The sequence below is a fragment of the Danio rerio genome, chromosome 4 (assembly GCF_052040795.2).
Source record: "Danio rerio strain M-AB ecotype USA chromosome 4, GRCz13ab, whole genome shotgun sequence".
Taxonomy (NCBI): Eukaryota; Metazoa; Chordata; class Actinopteri; order Cypriniformes; family Danionidae; genus Danio; species Danio rerio.
The window spans coordinates 40,066,106-40,084,275 of record NC_141024.2 but is presented as its reverse complement, the minus strand read 5'-3'; the positions used below and the strand labels follow the sequence as shown (position 1 = coordinate 40,084,275).

The window sequence follows — 18,170 nt, the reverse complement described above, 5'->3', positions numbered from 1 at the left end:
ATACATCTCAAGTTACTGGAATGAAACCCTTTGAACCTGAAGATTTAAACTCAATAACTGAAGAGGGGTGAAGATGTACCAGGTTTTGAGAGTTTCTACAGGGCTGCAATAAAGTAAAAATAACTCTATATGTGTTTCAAGTTATTATGAACTGAAAACCAAATTTGTGCACATTGCACACTGCAATCAAATGGTCGGCACTGAAAAGAGAATTAGAAAGATTAGGGAGGAGAAAATGTTTGGGGATATGCAGGGTAAACTGTCCTACACCCTTAGATTGTGTTTTTGATTATTCACATTGTTTGATTTTCACTACCTTGAACAAACACAGATATGCCTCCAATTTGGGGCTTTTGTCTGCAGTTTCACAAAACATGTTGGTGAATGAAAGTCCACCTAAACTCAGCCGGTGTGAACTTGCAATGACAGTGAGAGACTGATGCAGACTCCATAAAGCCCTGTTCAGACTACACAATGCCATTTGCCAGTTACCACATATCAGATTTGTGTCAGATTATGAGATTTTGACTTGATAAACTCTTGATGTGTTGTGGGTACAAATGAAGACTTTGGTTTCAAAACACTACACTTTTATTTTGATGGACATATTTTAGAAAATAAACAAGTTTTCTTCATGAAGACAATTAAACTTTCTATGGACAACTAGTTTCCCTTAAAGAAATGTTCATGTGAAAACTCCCACATTACTACAAATAAATCGGTGTATGGGAAACCCAGTGTTGCTATTGTGAATGAGAACATGAGTGATTTGTTAGCTTACATGCTAATTCCAGTACTCATTAGACTACTGAAGGACTTCAGCTATCTGTAAATTCCAAATATTATTTATATGCATTACATATTGTTCTACTCATGTGCACTGATAGATTATATTGTGTGCTGTCTGCAAGTGGTGTGTGTGTGTAGGTTATAGTTTTAGGTTTATTGTGTTAAAGGTAAATTATTTTAAGAGTAACAAGTTATTTAATTATTAACATTCTGATTGTTCCTATATATATATATATTTATATATATATATATATATATATATATATATATATATATATATATATATATATTAGGGATGCACCGATATGGATTTTTTTGGCCGATACCGATAACCAATAATTCTTCAGAATTGGAGGCCGATAGCCAATATGTATAGGCCGATATTTATAAATATTTCAAAATGATATATTTTTATACAGCAAACGTCATAAAAGATTGAACTTCTTTTATGAACTAAATAGTCTATACTCAAAGCAAAAAAGCTTTAACTTCAAAATTGCAAGGTGATTATAGACCTATATTCAAGATTTCACATAAATCAGCATGCAAAAAATACATTACTTCCTTTTCTTCATACCAAATTAACATGCAACTTGACTGTTGCATAAAATTAATAAGGTTAATTAACAAAATATGATTTATTCAACAAGCAAATTAAATATATTTAAATAAGATGAGAATGAAAGCACTAAGGACTGAAACCAGCTCAAATGTTCTTGAATAAAACGTGTTACAGTGATGTACACATGTACAAATACGTCATGTCCGAAAAAGCCTTTTTTAGAGGTGTTTTGACAGTTCAGAGCCACTGTACAAGTAAACAGCTTACAGATAGTACGTTTAGAAAATGCGGCACAGATTCATGCTATTTGGCGTTTTAGATTCTTTCGAACATGTAGCTGCTGCTTGTCAATCAGATGCGTCTGCGCTCGTTCTTGCTGTCAATTGCGGGGGGAAAATGATCGATGAAAAGTTTATGATAAACCGCTGAGTTTTACTTAACTGTAGAGGAAGAGTTGCCATCAGAGTCAGATTTTCATACAAAACCTGCATTGAGCTGACTTTATGGCTAACAGAGCTGAATATAAAGACAGAATGAGCTGCTGGTCGAGAGCCTCTATGACTGGATTCACCTCTCCCCCGTGCTACAGTGTGTGTGTGAGCGCGGTGACAGCTCGCGCGCTCATCATAATCAATATGAATATTTCGATCAAACTGAATACATCTTACATCAACAACACATGACAAGCAACGAGTTGATAATAACAAATAATCAGATTACAAACAACTGTTTACACATGTTGTAAAATGTGCGGGTCCAGTTGCAGTTTGGTGTGTGTGTGTGTGTGAAGCGTAGAGGGAGAGGGAGAGAGAGAGGAGCGGTTTTTGGGCAATGAGACTATTTTAGGTGACTGATTTGTTGTACCACACGGAAAGTAATAAATATTTTGGACCAAGTTACATGTGTCCTCGTTCATTCACCGGCTGCAATTAAAAGAGAAGGCAATTCACCACGAAACTAATATTATTCGGCCCTGGAGTAATAAGTTAAGAATCCCTGCTATCTCTACACAACAAAGAGACGGAGCTGGAAAGGTTTACATAGTTAATATTTTAAATCGCCTGAGGCGATTTAAAGCAAAATACACAATGACACTCAATCAAACACATCTACAATGATAAGGAACATGGTTACTTACTGACTTATTAACGCACAGCAATACCACTTGAAGAAATGACAGACTTTGAAGGAATAAACAGTGTGAAGAGAGATCCATTATAGTGCAGTGGGCAAGTGTGAACAAGTTCCGCCCACGCGTGCGCAAGTCTGTACAATTACGTAATTTATCGGGCATGGTGGTTTTTTTCCCCCTCAAAAAGGGCTGTAGTAGATGAACCTAAAAAATCCAATCAGTAAGAATTAACTAATAGTACTAGTTGTATAAAATCTGTAATAGCCCAAAAGCAAAAGAGACATAAAACATCAAATCACATCTGTAAAATTCTAAACAAATGTTTTCTCTGTATGCACTGTGGTGGTACCAGTCAGCATCGATCTGCATTGCCCACCAGTAAATAGAAAGATAATGTTATGAACATTTTACATCTTATCATCTTATTATTTTAATCATATATATATATATGTATATATGTGTGTGTGCGTGTGCGTGTGTGTGTGTGTGTGTGTGTGTGTGTGCACATGTAACCGAACTGCAACCAATTACAAACCCAAATTTAAAGTGAAGCCAGTCTTCAGTTTTTGCATCATCATTGACAAAATATGGCGGTTAACTCCCTTGCCAACAGCTGCATCTCCTAAAAAAAATACAAAATGAAGCAAGTTCGTTGCACAAACTGTACACAGCAAATTTTAGATAGTAGATTTAACTACCTTAGAGTTAAAATTAACACTCCCTCAGAGTTTATATGGGAACCACTATAAGTGTTAAAAATAACACTTTTAAAAGTGTTAACATTGTCAACACCAAGAGAGTGTTAATTAGCAAACTCTTATTGTGTAAAATATCTGTTACATTTCCGAAAAAATACCAGCAGCTGTGGTTGCCAGAAACTTTCTGTGAAAAACATGGAAGTTTTATATAACTGTACAAACTTACAAAAAAATAACCATATTTCATGAACTAATACAATATTCAGTTTACAAAATCATAGCTTAGTGCACAAAAATGTAAAGTCAAATGTAAAGTTTTTTAATCAAACTCACCCTGCAAATTTTAGATTTGGTAGATTTAATTACCTTAGAGTTAAAATTAACACTCCCTCAGTGTTTATATGGGAACCACTATAAGTGTTAAAATAACACTTTTGAAAGTGTTAAAATTTTTAACACCCAGAGTGTTAATTAGCAATTTTTTTTTTGTGTAAAATATCTGTTAAATGTATGTCAAAATACTGGCAGCAGTGGTTGCCAGTAATCTGCTGTTTTCAACATTTTACATTCGTAAATTCAGTTTCCAGAATATTTCTGTTAAAATCAAATCCCATAGTCTGTATTTTTCATTCGAACACACGTAAGCCTTAAATTCCAAAGCAAAATCCTAACTAGTGTCCTCACTACAGAGGGCTGAACACTCAGACAGTGATGAAGTTAATGAGACAATTAAGTGTCTAATTAAAGGGGGATTGAGAATTGTTGATGAACAACAGTTAACAAGCAGAATCACTGAAGGACAGAAAAACACAAGCCAAAACCAAAGATGAAATCAACTGAGAAAAAAAAAACTCTAAATAAAATAATAATCAATAAAAATAAAACAAATTACACAATAAAAAATGTTATTTTTCAACATCTTTAAAAAAAACTCATCACATTAAACAACTTATCATTGAGCTTCACCTATTACTGAGCTTTGACTTTATTTCTGTCATGCGAACCAAAGCTCTTAATGAAATTTCTGTTGTTCATTTGAAGTCACTATGATGGAGGCTTTAGTCAGGCTCTTCAACTTCTTACTATAAATGTCTTTTATTTTGGCTGTTATAGATAGTGTTAATTACACTATTTAAACATATAGCATGGAAAGCCGAAAGAAAATTAAAGTATCAGTCTGAAGAGATTATTAATGATAACATAGCCATCCTTTCCTGCTTGTTTTCAAATTCAACATCATATTAGTTATGTGTGAGAAATAAATAATATACATCAATGAAACAACTGAAGCTCCAATAAAATAAAAACAATATTTACAATGAGAATGGTTAATCTATAGCAGTACTCAAAAATACACAGACATCAATAATTAGTGTTTGAATCTCAATGATGGTGATAAACAAAAAAATAAAAATCAAGTAAAAAAAACACTCTACTGAAATATCACCTCCCAAAAACAACACAAAATAAAGGAAAATAAAGAGATTGTAAGAACACAAAGCTGCATAATTTATTCATGCTGCAATGCATGCTGGGAGCTTTGTACTATGCTGGCACCCAGCATGCATTGTGGCATGAACTATGCAGCTTTTTCTTTTTTTATTTGGCAACCACGGTTGAGGTTCATATCCTGATTCTTGATCCCTGTGTGTCATAATGAGCAAGCTGGAGCTTGAATGTTTAGGGCATGACACTCTAATTATTAATTGCATCCTAATTGTTTGTTGAATTTTCTATGAAGAGCAGCAGACAGCCAGTAGTATTGTCCCATGCAGCTTTAATACAACTATATTTGCATATCTTTATGAATTAACTTAATAAACTCCTGAAATTAAATCTATAACAATTAAGCATAAACAGTATAGGTTCTCTTGACCTTTCTTGCTATAGCTAATGAGTTTTAGAAACACGACTATAGCAGTCAGAGAAACATTATGTTATAAGGGTAAAGCTTCAAGAGCTCAAATAAGCAGCCTCTGATCTCTATGATGGTGAGGTCAAATGAAATATTTTTAATAAAAAAACCTAAACCTCTGTTCATTGTCAAATATTCTTACAGAAATGAAGTCAAACTGTAATCAGTGAAGCTGCTTATGCTATTATTTAATGGAGTTGTTTAATCCTCTGTTTTAATTCAGTTGGTTTGGTGTGAGGCTGTGTCTGTAGTTTTATTTCTTCCTTCAATTTCTTATTCCTTCAGTGATTGTGCTTGTTAACAGCAGGTGTTCAACAGCAGGTGTCTGAATTCACTTATTTGTGGTCATTCCCTCTGTCTAGTGGACTAAACTAATTGACTAATTTAAGGGCCAGGTGAATGAGGGTGTGGCGAGATTTCAGACACTCTGATTAGTTTCTCAAATACAAGGGTTTTCTACAAAGGTAGATACATGTTACTCTGTGTGACAAGGAGGCAAACCAGCTTCTAACGCCGAGAGGGTTATTTTACCTTTATCTAACTCTAGATTTTTAACACTTTACTACTGAATTACCACAACACTTGAAATTTAACACCAACGAATTTGCTGTGTGTAATGGAACTACAAACAGCATGTTCTTTCCATTATTTGACACTGATTTTAGGAGTCGAGTTGAGTATCCATCAGCATCTGTGGGAATTATAGACAGCTTACGCCGCCCACCACCACCTAATGGCAAAATCAATTGAGAATCACATTCAGGACTACTGTTGCCTTCTTGGGCTAGCAATATTGTTATAAATGTGTCACCTAAAATTTTGGACAGAAATGTTCTATAAAGCTAGGTTTACCACTGGAAAACTGAAGTAGGGCATGCCATAATCTTAGAACATGGCAGAGAAACATGTCCTTGACTAAAAAGTTTAAACTAATGAAGCTTATTACTAAATTATTAACGCCAAAAAAGCACATACCAGTTTCATTAATTTACAAAATTGCAAAGTTATTGCAAATGCACACAAATCATTTTTTGTTTATATGTAACATGCAAAACATAAATACCTGTAGACTTGTAAAACATCCAGCCACCCTGAAGTGTTTTTAATTTGGGAAACTCTCCTTCAAGCAGACTGACAATCTTAAGAATGAAACAAAATTCATCATTTAGTTTTTTTTTTTTTCCAATACATATAAAACTCCCATCAATTCCTAGTATTATGGTAACATTTGCAATTACCTCACTGTGTTTAAAATTATCTGGAACAGTTAAAAGCCTTTTTCCAAGTCCAGCATGGACAAGCTCAAGGTCTTCATCTCCTTTTGGTGTGAAGGGTGATGGTTCAGAGAGGACATGGATTTGAAAATCAGTTTTTTTAATGTTTCTAGGTTTGGCCACAGAAAAATCTCTGTCCCAAACATACTTGGGAATTGCCTATAGTGACAAAAGGGCAAAATGAATAAACATATTAATATTAAGAAACATTTTTTGCATGACACAAAAAGTTGTGTTTTACAGTAAACATGAAAAATTACCTTTTTAAGGCTTGCCTTACCATGTTTTCAGGCTCTGCAGGCAAAGGAATGGTCCCACTTGAGATGCTTTCTCTCATTGGTCTACTACCACTAGCTAGTGCATTTCTTTACGAAGATGGAGTAAGGCCCCTGGCTAATACATCGATCAGAGCTTTTGCTGCTATTTCTACTTCTGATGACAGTGCCTGTAAGACAAATACCAATTATACCTTTTATCATTTGTTATCTTCATAGTCCGCGATCAACACTGCCGACCCCCACCCCGCCCGTTCCTTACAGTCGGCGATCATCTCCTCTCTTCACCCCCCATACCCACCCACACCCAAAACGGCATTACGCTCTCCCGGTCTTCACTTTAGTACGCGATCGATTCCACCCCCAAATTAGTCCCCGATCAAATTTATAGCTGAGCTCCCTTGAATGACAATCCTAGAATCGACCATGACAGAAGCCATGCTATTTTACACGACCATCCCGTTCTTCACTCGCCATGTTGGCTTAATAACGGACTTAATTTACGTTATAAAGTTTACATTATAAACAACAGCAGCCATTGCTTTAACAAACGTTTGATACTTAATCTTTGCATACATAAACCACTATAGAAATCAAGTAACCACTTACCCGCGCATCCCACTCTTCACCTGCCATGCTAAATAGAGGAGTATTCTTCTTCTTAGAGGATCATCTTCGTTAATTAGGTCAGACTGCGCAAATATAGCGCACAGTGAAGCGATTCGGTCATTCCCACGTTCTCAGGGAGTTGTGATTGGTTGAACAGTAAGCTCGCATCTTATTGGCTACAGGGCACGAGTGACTCACGTGGGAGGTGTGTGCTGACAGGAAAGTCTCAAAAATGCACACACTCGTATTCAGGGTGAGTCGTACGTGAGAGAGGATTTGCACATTCTCATTCAGGATGAACTTGTGAATTTTAAACATTCAAAACTTTTTGTACACTCTTATATATTTGCAAATGGTGTTTTGCATTTGTGAAATGTATTTTATGAAAATGTATTTTTATTTTGTGCATGTGAATTGTTTTTGTGAGTATAAATAAATATTTTACGCATGTGAATTTGGCTACGCATGTGTACATTGTGTCTTTTGCGTGAATTATTATTGAGTCTAATCTCTCTCCATAGAAAAACACTTTTTATCAGATCTGGACTCCGTTGCTTGAATATGTAGGTCCTAGGATTTCAGGTACATTTTTGCAAAACCTTAAATCACCATAAACTTTGGTTAATTTATGTACTTTTCTATTTTTATTATTACTCTGTATTTTTATGTCTTCTTTTTTATTTTGATTTTCATTATGTGCTGTGATGCTAAGAAATTTCTTGGTTGTAAGCTGTTGTCATTGATCTGTTCTTTTTTGTTTTGTTAAAATAAAGACAAAAAAATGTATTTCGAAGAATTCCAGTTTGTCAGCAGATAGTGTCGGCGCATAAAACATTCCTTTGCATAGTGGTTTGGTTGTCTAGGACTATGATTCTCGTTCATGCTGTGAGAAATCCCAGATTCAAATTTCGGTTGAGCCCTTACAGTTGTCTGCTGTTTTGTAAGGGCGTTGTGGCTGACACAGAGGGCTTTTTTCTGAGAATGCCAGTTCGTCAGCTGATAGTGTTGCCATATAAAGTTACTGTATTGCAGTGGCTCGTTGGTCTAGGGGTATGATTCTCGCTTAGGGTGCCCTTGATTCGTTAGAGAAAGTTTTCTGACTATCTGATGCTTCTGACACCATGTGAAATAAATTCAATTTAGTGGCTCGTTGGTCTAGGGGTATGATTCTCGCTTTGGGTGTGAGAGGTCCCGAGTTCAAATCCCAGACGAGCCCTTGCAGGTGTCATGATTTTTAACATGGCACTATGACTTTCATTAAAATGTCTTTCGAAGAATTCCAGTTTGTCAGCAGATAGTGTCGCCACATAAAACATTCCTTTGCATAGTGGCTTGCTGGTCTAGGAGTATTATTTTCGTTCATGCAATGAGAAATCCCAGATTCAAATTTCGGTTGAGTCCTTACAGATGTCTGCTGTTTTGTAAGGTCTACGGGCTTACACAGAGGCCTTTTTTCTGAGAATGCCAGTTCGTCAGCAGATAGTTTTGCCATGTAAAGTGGCTGTTACAGTAGCTAGTTGGTTTAGGGGTATGATTCTCGCTTAGGGTGCCCTTGATTCGTTAGAGAAAGTTTTCTGACTATCTGATGGTTCTGACGCCATGTGAAATTTTATCAATGTAGTGGCTCGTTGGCCTAGGGGTATGATTCTCGCTTTGGGTGAGAGAGGTCCTGGGTTCAAATCCCGGATGAGCCCTTGTGGGTGTCATGCGTTTTACAGGGCACTATGTCCTTCGTAAAAATATCTTTCGAAGAACTTCAGTTTGTCAGCAGATAGTGTCGCCACATAAAACATTCCTTTGCATAGTGGCTTGCTGGTCTAGGAGTATGATTTTCGTTCATGCAATGAAAGATCCCAGATTCAAATTTCGGTTGAGCCCTTACACTTGTCTGCTGTTTTGTAAGGTCGTTGTGGCTTACACAGAGGCCTTTTTTCTGAGAATGCCAGTTTGTCAGCAGATAGTGTTGCCATATAAAGTTGCTGTTTTGCAGTGGCTCGGTGGTCTAGGGGTATGATTCTCACTTAGGGTGCCCTTGATTCGTTAGAGAAAGATTTCTGACTATCTGACGCCTTGTGAAATTCTCTCAATTTAGTGGTTCATTGGTCTATGGGTATGATTCTTGCTTCGGTTGCGAGAGGACCTGGGTTCAATTCCCGGATGAGCCCTTGCAGGTGTACTGTGTTTTACAGGGCATTATATCTTTCGTTAAAACATCTTTCAAAGAATTCCAATTTGTCAGCAGATAATGTCGCCACATAAAATATTTCTTGCATAGTGGCTTGCTGTTCTAGGAGTATGATTCTCGTTCATGCCATGAGAAATCCTAGGTTCAAATTTCAGTTGAACCCTTACAGTTGTCTTTTGTAAGGGCGTTGTGGCTTACACATGGGCCTTTTTTCTGAGAATGCCGGTTTGTCAGCAGATAGTGTTGCCATGTAAAGTTACTTTTTTGCAGTGGCTCGTTCGTCTAGGGGTATGATTCTGGCTTAGGGTGCCCTTGATTCGTCAGAGAAAGTTTTCTGACTATCTGATGCTTCTGACACCATGTGAAATTTCATCACTGTAGTGGCTCGTTGGTCTAGGGGTATGATTCTCGCTTTGGGTGTGAGAGGTCCCGGGTTCAAATCCTGGACGAGCCCTTGCAGGTGTCATGTGTTTTACAGGGCACTATGACTTTCATTAAAATGTCTTTCGAAGAATTCCAGTTTGTCAGCAGATAGTGTCGCCACATAAAACATTCCTTTGCATAGTGGCTTGCTGGTCTAGGAGTATTATTTTCGTTCATGCAATGAGAAATCCCAGATTCAAATTTCGGTTGAGCCCTTACAGCTGTCTGCTGTTTTGTAAGGTCTACGGGCTTACACAGAGGCCTTTTTTCTGAGAATGCCAGTTCATCAGCAGATAATTTTGCCATGTAAAGTGGCTGTTACAGTAGCTAGTTGGTTTAGGGGTAGGATTCTCGATTAGGGTGCCCTTGATTCGTTAGAGAAAGTTTTCTGACTATCTGATGGTTCTGACGCCATGTGAAGTTTTATCAATGTAGTGACTCGTTGGCCTCGGGGTATGATTCTCGCTTTTTTGGTGAGAGAGGTCCCGGGTTCAAATCCCGGATGAGCCCTTGTGGGTGTCATGCGTTTTACAGGGCACTATGTCCTTCATAAAAATATCTTTCGAAGAACTTCAGTTTGTCAGCAGATAGTGTCGCCACATAAAACAATCCTTTGCATAGTGGCTTGCTGGTCTAGGAGTATGATTTTCGTTCATGCAATGAAAGATCCCAGATTCAAATTTCGCTTGAGCCCTTACACTTGTCTGCTGTTTTGTAAGGTCGTTGTGGCTTACACAGAGGCCTTTTTTCTGAGAATGCCAGTTTGTCAGCAGATAGTGTTACCATATAAAGTTGCTGTTTTGCAGTGGCTCGGTGGTCTAGGGGTATGATTCTCACTTAGGGTGCCCTTGATTCGTTAGAGAAAGATTTCTGACTATCTGACGCCTTGTGAAATTCTTTCAATTTAGTGGTTCATTGGTCTATGGGTATGATTCTCGCTTCGGTTGCGAGAGGACCCAGGTTCAATTCTCGGATGAGCCCTTGCAGGTGTACTGTGTTTTACAGGGCATTATATCTTTCGTAAAAACGTCTTTCAAAGAATTCCAATTTGTCAGCAGATAGTGTCGCCACATAAAATATTTCTTGCATAGTGGCTTGCTGGTTTAAGAGTTTGATTCTCGTTCATGCCATGAGAAATCTTAGGTTCAAATTTCAGTTGAACCCTTACAGTTGTCTTTTGTTTTGTAAGGGCGTTGTGGCTTACACAGAGGCCTTTTTCTGAGAATGCCGGTTTGTCAGCAGATAGTGTTGCCATGTAAAGTGGCTATTTTGCAGTTGCTCGTTGGTCTACGGGCATGATTCTCGCTTAAGGTGCGAGAGGTCCCGTTTTCAAATCCTGGACGAACCATTGCAGAAGTCCTGGGTCCAAATGAAGCAAAAGCCCATCTGTTCCTTCTGATGTCTTGTAAAATATTCAAGCTTTTGTGGCTCGTTGGTCTAGGGGTATGATTCTCTCTTAGGGTGCGAGAGGTCCCGGGTTCAAATCCCGGACGAGCCCTTGCAGTTATTCTGTTGTTTTACAGGGCATTATGGCTTTCATAAAAAACGTTTTTCGAAGAATTGCAGTTTGTCAGCAGATAGTGTCGGCACATAAAGCATTCCTTTGCATAGTGGTTTGGTTGTCTAGGACTATGATTCTCGTTCATGCCGTGAGAAATCCCAGATTCAAATTTCGGTTGAGCCCTTACAGTTGTCTGCTGTTTTGTAAGGGCGTTGTGGCTTACACAGAGGGCTTTTTTCTGAGAATGCCAGTTCGTCAGCTGATAGTGTTGCCATATAAAGTTACTGTATTGCAGTGGCTCGTTGGTCTAGGGGTATGATTCTCGCTTAGGGTGCCCTTGATTCGTTAGAGAAAGTTTTCTGACTATCTGATGCTTCTGACATCATGTGAAATTAATTCAATTTGGTGGCTTGTTGGTCTAGGGGTATGAATCTCGCTTCGGGTGTGAGAGGTCCCGGGTTCAAATCCCAGACTAGCCCTTACAGTTTTATGTGTTTTACAGGGCACTATGTCTTTCATTAAAATGTCTTTCGAAGAATTCCACTTTGTCAGCAGATAGTGTCGCCACATAAAACATTCCTTTGCATAGTGGCTTGCTGGTCTAGGAGTATCGTTCTCGTTCATGCCATGAGAAATCCTAGGTTCAAATTTCAGTTGAACCCTTACAGTTGTCTTTTGTTTTGTAAGGGCGTTGTGGCTTACACAGAGGCTTTTTTCTGAGAATGCCGGTTTGTCAGCAGATAGTGTTGCCATGTAAAGTTACTGTTTTGCAGTGGCTCGTTGGTCTAGGGGTATGATTCTGGCTTAGGGTGCCCTTGATTCGTCAGAGAAAGTTTTCTGACTATCTGATGCTTCTGACGCCATGTGAAATTTTATCACTGTTGTTGCTCGTTGGTCTAGGGGTATGATTCTTGCTTAGGGTGCGAGAGGTCCTGGGTTCAAATCCTGGATGAGTCCTTAGAGATATTATGTGTTTTATAGGGCACTATGTCTTTCATTAAAATGTCTTTCGAAGAATTCCAGTTTGTCAGCAGATAGTGTCACCACATAAAACATTCCTTTGCATAGTGGCTTGCTGGTCTAGGAGTATGATTTTCGTTTATGCAATGAAAAATCCCAGATTCAAATTTCGGTTGAGCCCTTACACTTGTCTGCTGTTTTGTAAGGTCGTTGTGGCTTACACAGAGGCCTTTTTTCTGAGAATGCCAGTTTGTCAGCAGATAGTGTTGCCATATAAAGTTGCTGTTTTGCAGTGGCTCGGTGGTCTAGGGGTATGATTCTCACTTAGGGTGCCCTTGATTCGTTAGAGAAAGATTTCTGACTATCTCACGCCTTGTGAAATTCTCTCACTTTAGTGGTTCATTGGTCTATGGGTATGATTCTCGCTTCGGTTGCGAGAGGACCCGGGTTCAATTCTCTGATGAGCCCTTGCAGGTGTACTGTGTTTTACAGGGCATTATATCTTTCGTAAAAACGTCTTTCAAAGAATTCCAATTTGTCAGCAGATAGTGTCGCCACATAAAATATTTCTTGCATAGTGGCTTGCTGGTTTAAGAGTTTGATTCTCGTTGATGCCATGAGAAATCTTAGGTTCAAATTTCAGTTGAACCCTTACAGTTGTCTTTTGTTTTGTAAGGGCGTTGTGGCTTACACAGAGGCCTTTTTCTGAGAATGCCGGTTTGTCAGCAGATAGTGTTGCCATGTAAAGTGGCTATTTTGCAGTTGCTCGTTGGTCTACGGGCATGATTCTCGCTTAAGGTGCGAGAGGTCCCGTTTTCAAATCCTGGACGAACCATTGCAGAAGTCCCGGGTCCAAATGAAGCAAAAGCCCTGCTTCAATGTTTGTTAGATAAGGATTTCTGACCATCTGTTCCTTCTGATGTCTTGTAAAATATACAAGCTTTTGTGGCTCGTTGGTCTAGGGGTATAATTCACGCTTAGGGTGCGAGAGGTCCCGGGTTCAAATCCCGGACGAGCCCTTGCAGTTATTCTGTTGTTTTACAGGGCATTCTGGCTTTCATAAAAACATTTTTCGAAGAATTCCAGTTTGTCAGCAGATAGTGTCGGCACATAAAGCATTCCTTTGCATAGTGGTTTGGTTGTCTAGGACTATGATTCTCGTTCATGCCGTGAGAAATCCCAGATTCAAATTTCGGTTGAGCCCTGACAGTTGTCTGCTGTTTTGTAAGGGCGTTGTGGCTTACACAGAGGGCTTTTTTCTGAGAATGCCAGTTCGTCAGCTGATAGTGTTGCCATATAAAGTTACTGTATTGCAGTGGCTCGTTGGTCTAGGGGTATGATTCTCGCTTAGGGTGCCCTTGATTCGTTAGAGAAAGTTTTCTGACTATCTGATGCTTCTGACGCCATGTGAACTGAATTCTACTTAGTGGCTCGTTGGTCTAGGGGTATGATTCTCGCTTCGGGTGTGAGAGGTCCCGGGTTCAAATCCCGGACGAGCCCTTGCAGTTATTCTGTTGTTTTACAGGGCATTATGGCTTTCATAAAAAACGTTTTTCGAAGAATTCCAGTTTGTCAGCAGATAGTGTCGGCACATAAAGCATTCCTTTGCATAGTGGTTTGGTTGTCTAGGACTATGATTCTCGTTCATGCCATGAGAAATCCCAGATTCAAATTTCGGTTGAGCCCTTACAGTTGTCTGCTGTTTTGTAAGGGCGTTGTGGCTTACACAGAGGGCTTTTTTCTGAGAATGCCAGTTCGTCAGCTGATAGTGTTGCCATATAAAGTTACTGTATTGCAGTGGCTCGTTGGTCTAGGGGTATGATTCTCGCTTAGGGTGCCCTTGATTCGTTAGAGAAAGTTTTTTGACTATCTGATGCTTCTGACATCATGTGAAATTAATTCAATTTGGTGGCTTGTTGGTCTAGGGGTATGAATCTCGCTTCGGGTGTGAGAGGTCTCGGGTTCAAATCCCAGACGAGCCCTTACAGGTGTTAAGTGTTTTACAGGGCACTATGTCTTTCATTAAAATGTCTTTCGAAGAATTCCACTTTGTCAGCAGATAGTGTCGCCACATAAAATATTTCTTGCATAGTGGCTTGCTGGTGTAGGAGTATGATTCTCGTTCATGCCGTGAGAAATCCCAGATTCAAATTTCGGTTGAGCCCTTACAGTTGTCCGCTGTTTTGTAAGGGCGTTGTGGCTGACACAGAGGCCTTTTTTCTGAGAATGCCAGCTCGTCAGCTGATAGTGTTGCCATATAAAGTTACTGTTTTGCAGTGGCTCGTTGGTCTAGGGGTATGATTCTCGCTTAGGGTGCCCTTGATTCGTTAGAGAAAGTTTTCTGACTATCTGATGCTTCTGACGCCATGTGAAATGAATTCAACTTTGTGGCTCGTTGGTCTAGGGGTATGATTCTCGCTTCGGGTGTGAGAGGTCGCGGGTTCAAATCCCGGACGAGACCTTGCAGTTATTCTGTTGTTTTACAGGGCATTCTGGCTTTCATAAAAAACGTTTTTCGAAGAATTCCAGTTTGTCAGCAGATAGTGTCGCCACATAAAGCATTCCTTTGCATAGTGGTTTTGTTGTCTAGGACTATGATTCTCGTTCATGCCGTGAGAAATCCCAGATTCAAATTTCGGTTGAGCCCTTACAGTTGTCTGCTGTTTTGTAAGGGCGTTGTGGCTGACACAGAGGCCTTTTTTCTGAGAATGCCAGTTCGTCAGCTGATAGTGCTGCCATATAAAGTTACTGTTTTGCAGTGGCTCGTTGGTCTAGGGGTATGATTCTCGCTTAGGGTGCCCTTGATTCATTAGAGAAAGTTTTCTGACTATCTGATGCTTCTGACGCCATGTGAAATGAATTCAACTTTGTGGCTCGTTGGTCTAGGGGTATGATTCTCGCTTCGGGTGTGAGAGGTCCCGGGTTCAAATCCCGGACGAGCCCATACAGATGTTATGTGTTTTACAGGGCACTATGTCTTTCATTAAAATGTCTTTCGAAGAATTCCAGTTTGTCAGCAGATAGTGTCACCACATAAAACATTCCTTTGCATAGTGGCTTGCTGGTCTAGGAGTATGATTTTCGTTCATGCAATGAAAAATCCCAGATTCAAATTTCGGTTGAGCCCTTACACTTGTCTGCTGTTTTGTAAGGGCGTTGTGGCTTTCACAGAGGCCTTTTTTCTGAGAATGCCAGTTTGTCAGCAGATAGTGTTGCCATATAAAGTTGCTGTTTTGCAGTGGCTCGGTGGTCTATGGGTATGATTCTCACTTAGGGTGCCCTTGATTCGTTAGAGAAAGATTTCTGACTATCTCACGCCTTGTGAAATTCTCTCACTTTAGTGGTTCATTGGTCTATGGGTATGATTCTCGCTTCGGTTGCGAGAGGACCCGGGTTCAATTCTCTGATGAGCCCTTGCAGGTGTACTGTGTTTTACAGGGCATTATATCTTTCGTAAAAACGTCTTTCAAAGAATTCCAATTTGTCAGCAGATAGTGTCGCCACATAAAATATTTCTTGCATAGTGGCTTGCTGGTTTAAGAGTTTGATTCTCGTTCATGCCATGAGAAATCTTAGGTTCAAATTTCAGTTGAACCCTTACAGTTGTCTTTTGTTTTGTAAGGGCGTTGTGGCTTACACAGAGGCCTTTTTCTGAGAATGCCGGTTTGTCAGCAGATAGTGTTGCCATGTAAAGTGGCTATTTTGCAGTTGCTCGTTGGTCTACGGGCATGATTCTCGCTTAAGGTGCGAGAGGTCCCGTTTTCAAATCCTGGACGAACCATTGCAGAAGTCCCGGGTCCAAATGAAGCAAAAGCCCTGCTTCAATGTTTGTTAGATAAGGATTTCTGACCATCTGTTCCTTCTGATGTCTTGTAAAATATACAAGCTTATGTGGCTCGTTGGTCTAGGGGTATGATTCTCGCTTAGGGTGTGAGAGGTCCCGGGTTCAAATCCCGGACGAGCCCTTGCAGTTATTCTGTTGTTATACAGGGCATTCTGCCTTTCATAAAAAACGTTTTTCGAAGAATTCCAGTTTGTCAGCAGATAGTGTTGGCACATAAAGCATTCCTTTGCATAGTGGTTTGGTTGTCTAGGACTATGATTCTCGTTCATGCCGTGAGAAATCCCAGATTCAAATTTCGGTTGAGCCCTGACAGTTGTCTGCTGTTTTGTAAGGGCGTTGTGGCTTACACAGAGGGCTTTTTTCTGAGAATGCCAGTTCGTCAGCTGATAGTGTTGCCATATAAAGTTATTGTATTGCAGTGGCTCGTTGGTCTAGGGGTATGATTCTCGCTTAGGGTGCCCTTGATTCGTTAGAGAAAGTTTTCTGACTATCTGATGCTTCTGACGCCATGTGAAATGAATTCAACTTAGTGGCTCGTTGGTCTAGGGGTATGATTCTCGCTTTGGGTGTGAGAGGTCCCGGGTTCAAATCCCGGACGAGCCCATACAGATGTTATGTGTTTTACAGGGCACTATGTCTTTCATTAAAATGTCTTTCGAAGAATTCCAGTTTGTCAGCAGATAGTGTCACCACATAAAACATTCCTTTGCATAGTGGCTTGCTGGTCTAGGAGTATGATTTTCGTTCATGCAATGAAAAATCCCAGATTCAAATTTCGGTTGAGCCCTTACACTTGTCTGCTGTTTTGTAAGGTCGTTGTGGCTTACACAGAGGCCTTTTTTCTGAGAATGCCAGTTCGTCAGCTGATAGTGTTGCCATATAAAGTTACTGTATTGCAGTGGCTCGTTGGTCTAGGGGTATGATTCTCGCTTAGGGTGCCCTTGATTCGTTAGAGAAAGTTTTCTGACTATCTGATGCTTCTGACATCATGTGAAATTAATTCAATTTGGTGGCTTGTTGGTCTAGGGGTATGAATCTCGCTTCGGGTGTGAGAGGTCCCGGGTTCAAATCCCAGACTAGCCCTTACAGTTTTATGTGTTTTACAGGGCACTATGTCTTTCATTAAAATGTCTTTCGAAGAATTCCACTTTGTCAGCAGATAGTGTCGCCACATAAAACATTCCTTTGCATAGTGGCTTGCTGGTCTAGGAGTATCGTTCTCGTTCATGCCATGAGAAATCCTAGGTTCAAATTTCAGTTGAACCCTTACAGTTGTCTTTTGTTTTGTAAGGGCGTTGTGGCTTACACAGAGGCTTTTTTCTGAGAATGCCGGTTTGTCAGCAGATAGTGTTGCCATGTAAAGTTACTGTTTTGCAGTGGCTCGTTGGTCTAGGGGTATGATTCTGGCTTAGGGTGCCCTTGATTCGTCAGAGAAAGTTTTCTGACTATCTGATGCTTCTGACGCCATGTGAAATTTTATCACTGTTGTTGCTCGTTGGTCTAGGGGTATGATTCTTGCTTAGGGTGCGAGAGGTCCTGGGTTCAAATCCTGGATGAGTCCTTAGAGATATTATGTGTTTTATAGGGCACTATGTCTTTCATTAAAATGTCTTTCGAAGAATTCCAGTTTGTCAGCAGATAGTGTCACCACATAAAACATTCCTTTGCATAGTGGCTTGCTGGTCTAGGAGTATGATTTTCGTTTATGCAATGAAAAATCCCAGATTCAAATTTCGGTTGAGCCCTTACACTTGTCTGCTGTTTTGTAAGGTCGTTGTGGCTTACACAGAGGCCTTTTTTCTGAGAATGCCAGTTTGTCAGCAGATAGTGTTGCCATATAAAGTTGCTGTTTTGCAGTGGCTCGGTGGTCTAGGGGTATGATTCTCACTTAGGGTGCCCTTGATTCGTTAGAGAAAGATTTCTGACTATCTCACGCCTTGTGAAATTCTCTCACTTTAGTGGTTCATTGGTCTATGGGTATGATTCTCGCTTCGGTTGCGAGA

At 39.7% G+C, this 18,170-nt stretch overlaps 5 non-coding genes across 5 annotated transcripts; all 5 read left to right on the top strand.

The window, feature by feature from the left end:
* The first annotated feature begins 9,821 nt into the window (after window positions 1-9,821).
* trnap-ugg (transfer RNA proline (anticodon UGG)) lies at window positions 9,822-9,893 on the top strand. The gene has a single exon. It is a non-coding gene; the product is annotated as a tRNA-Pro (tRNA).
* Window positions 9,894-13,751: 3,858 nt separating this feature from the next.
* trnap-cgg (transfer RNA proline (anticodon CGG)) lies at window positions 13,752-13,823 on the top strand. Its single transcript has one exon. It is a non-coding gene; the product is annotated as a tRNA-Pro (tRNA).
* Window positions 13,824-15,194: 1,371 nt separating this feature from the next.
* trnap-cgg (transfer RNA proline (anticodon CGG)) lies at window positions 15,195-15,266 on the top strand. Its single transcript has one exon. It is a non-coding gene; the product is annotated as a tRNA-Pro (tRNA).
* A 950-nt stretch (window positions 15,267-16,216) lies between these two features.
* On the top strand, window positions 16,217-16,288 carry trnal-aag (transfer RNA leucine (anticodon AAG)). Its single transcript has one exon. It is a non-coding gene; the product is annotated as a tRNA-Pro (tRNA).
* Window positions 16,289-16,698: 410 nt separating this feature from the next.
* Window positions 16,699-16,770, top strand: trnap-ugg (transfer RNA proline (anticodon UGG)). Its single transcript has one exon. It is a non-coding gene; the product is annotated as a tRNA-Pro (tRNA).
* Window positions 16,771-18,170: the final 1,400 nt, after the last annotated feature.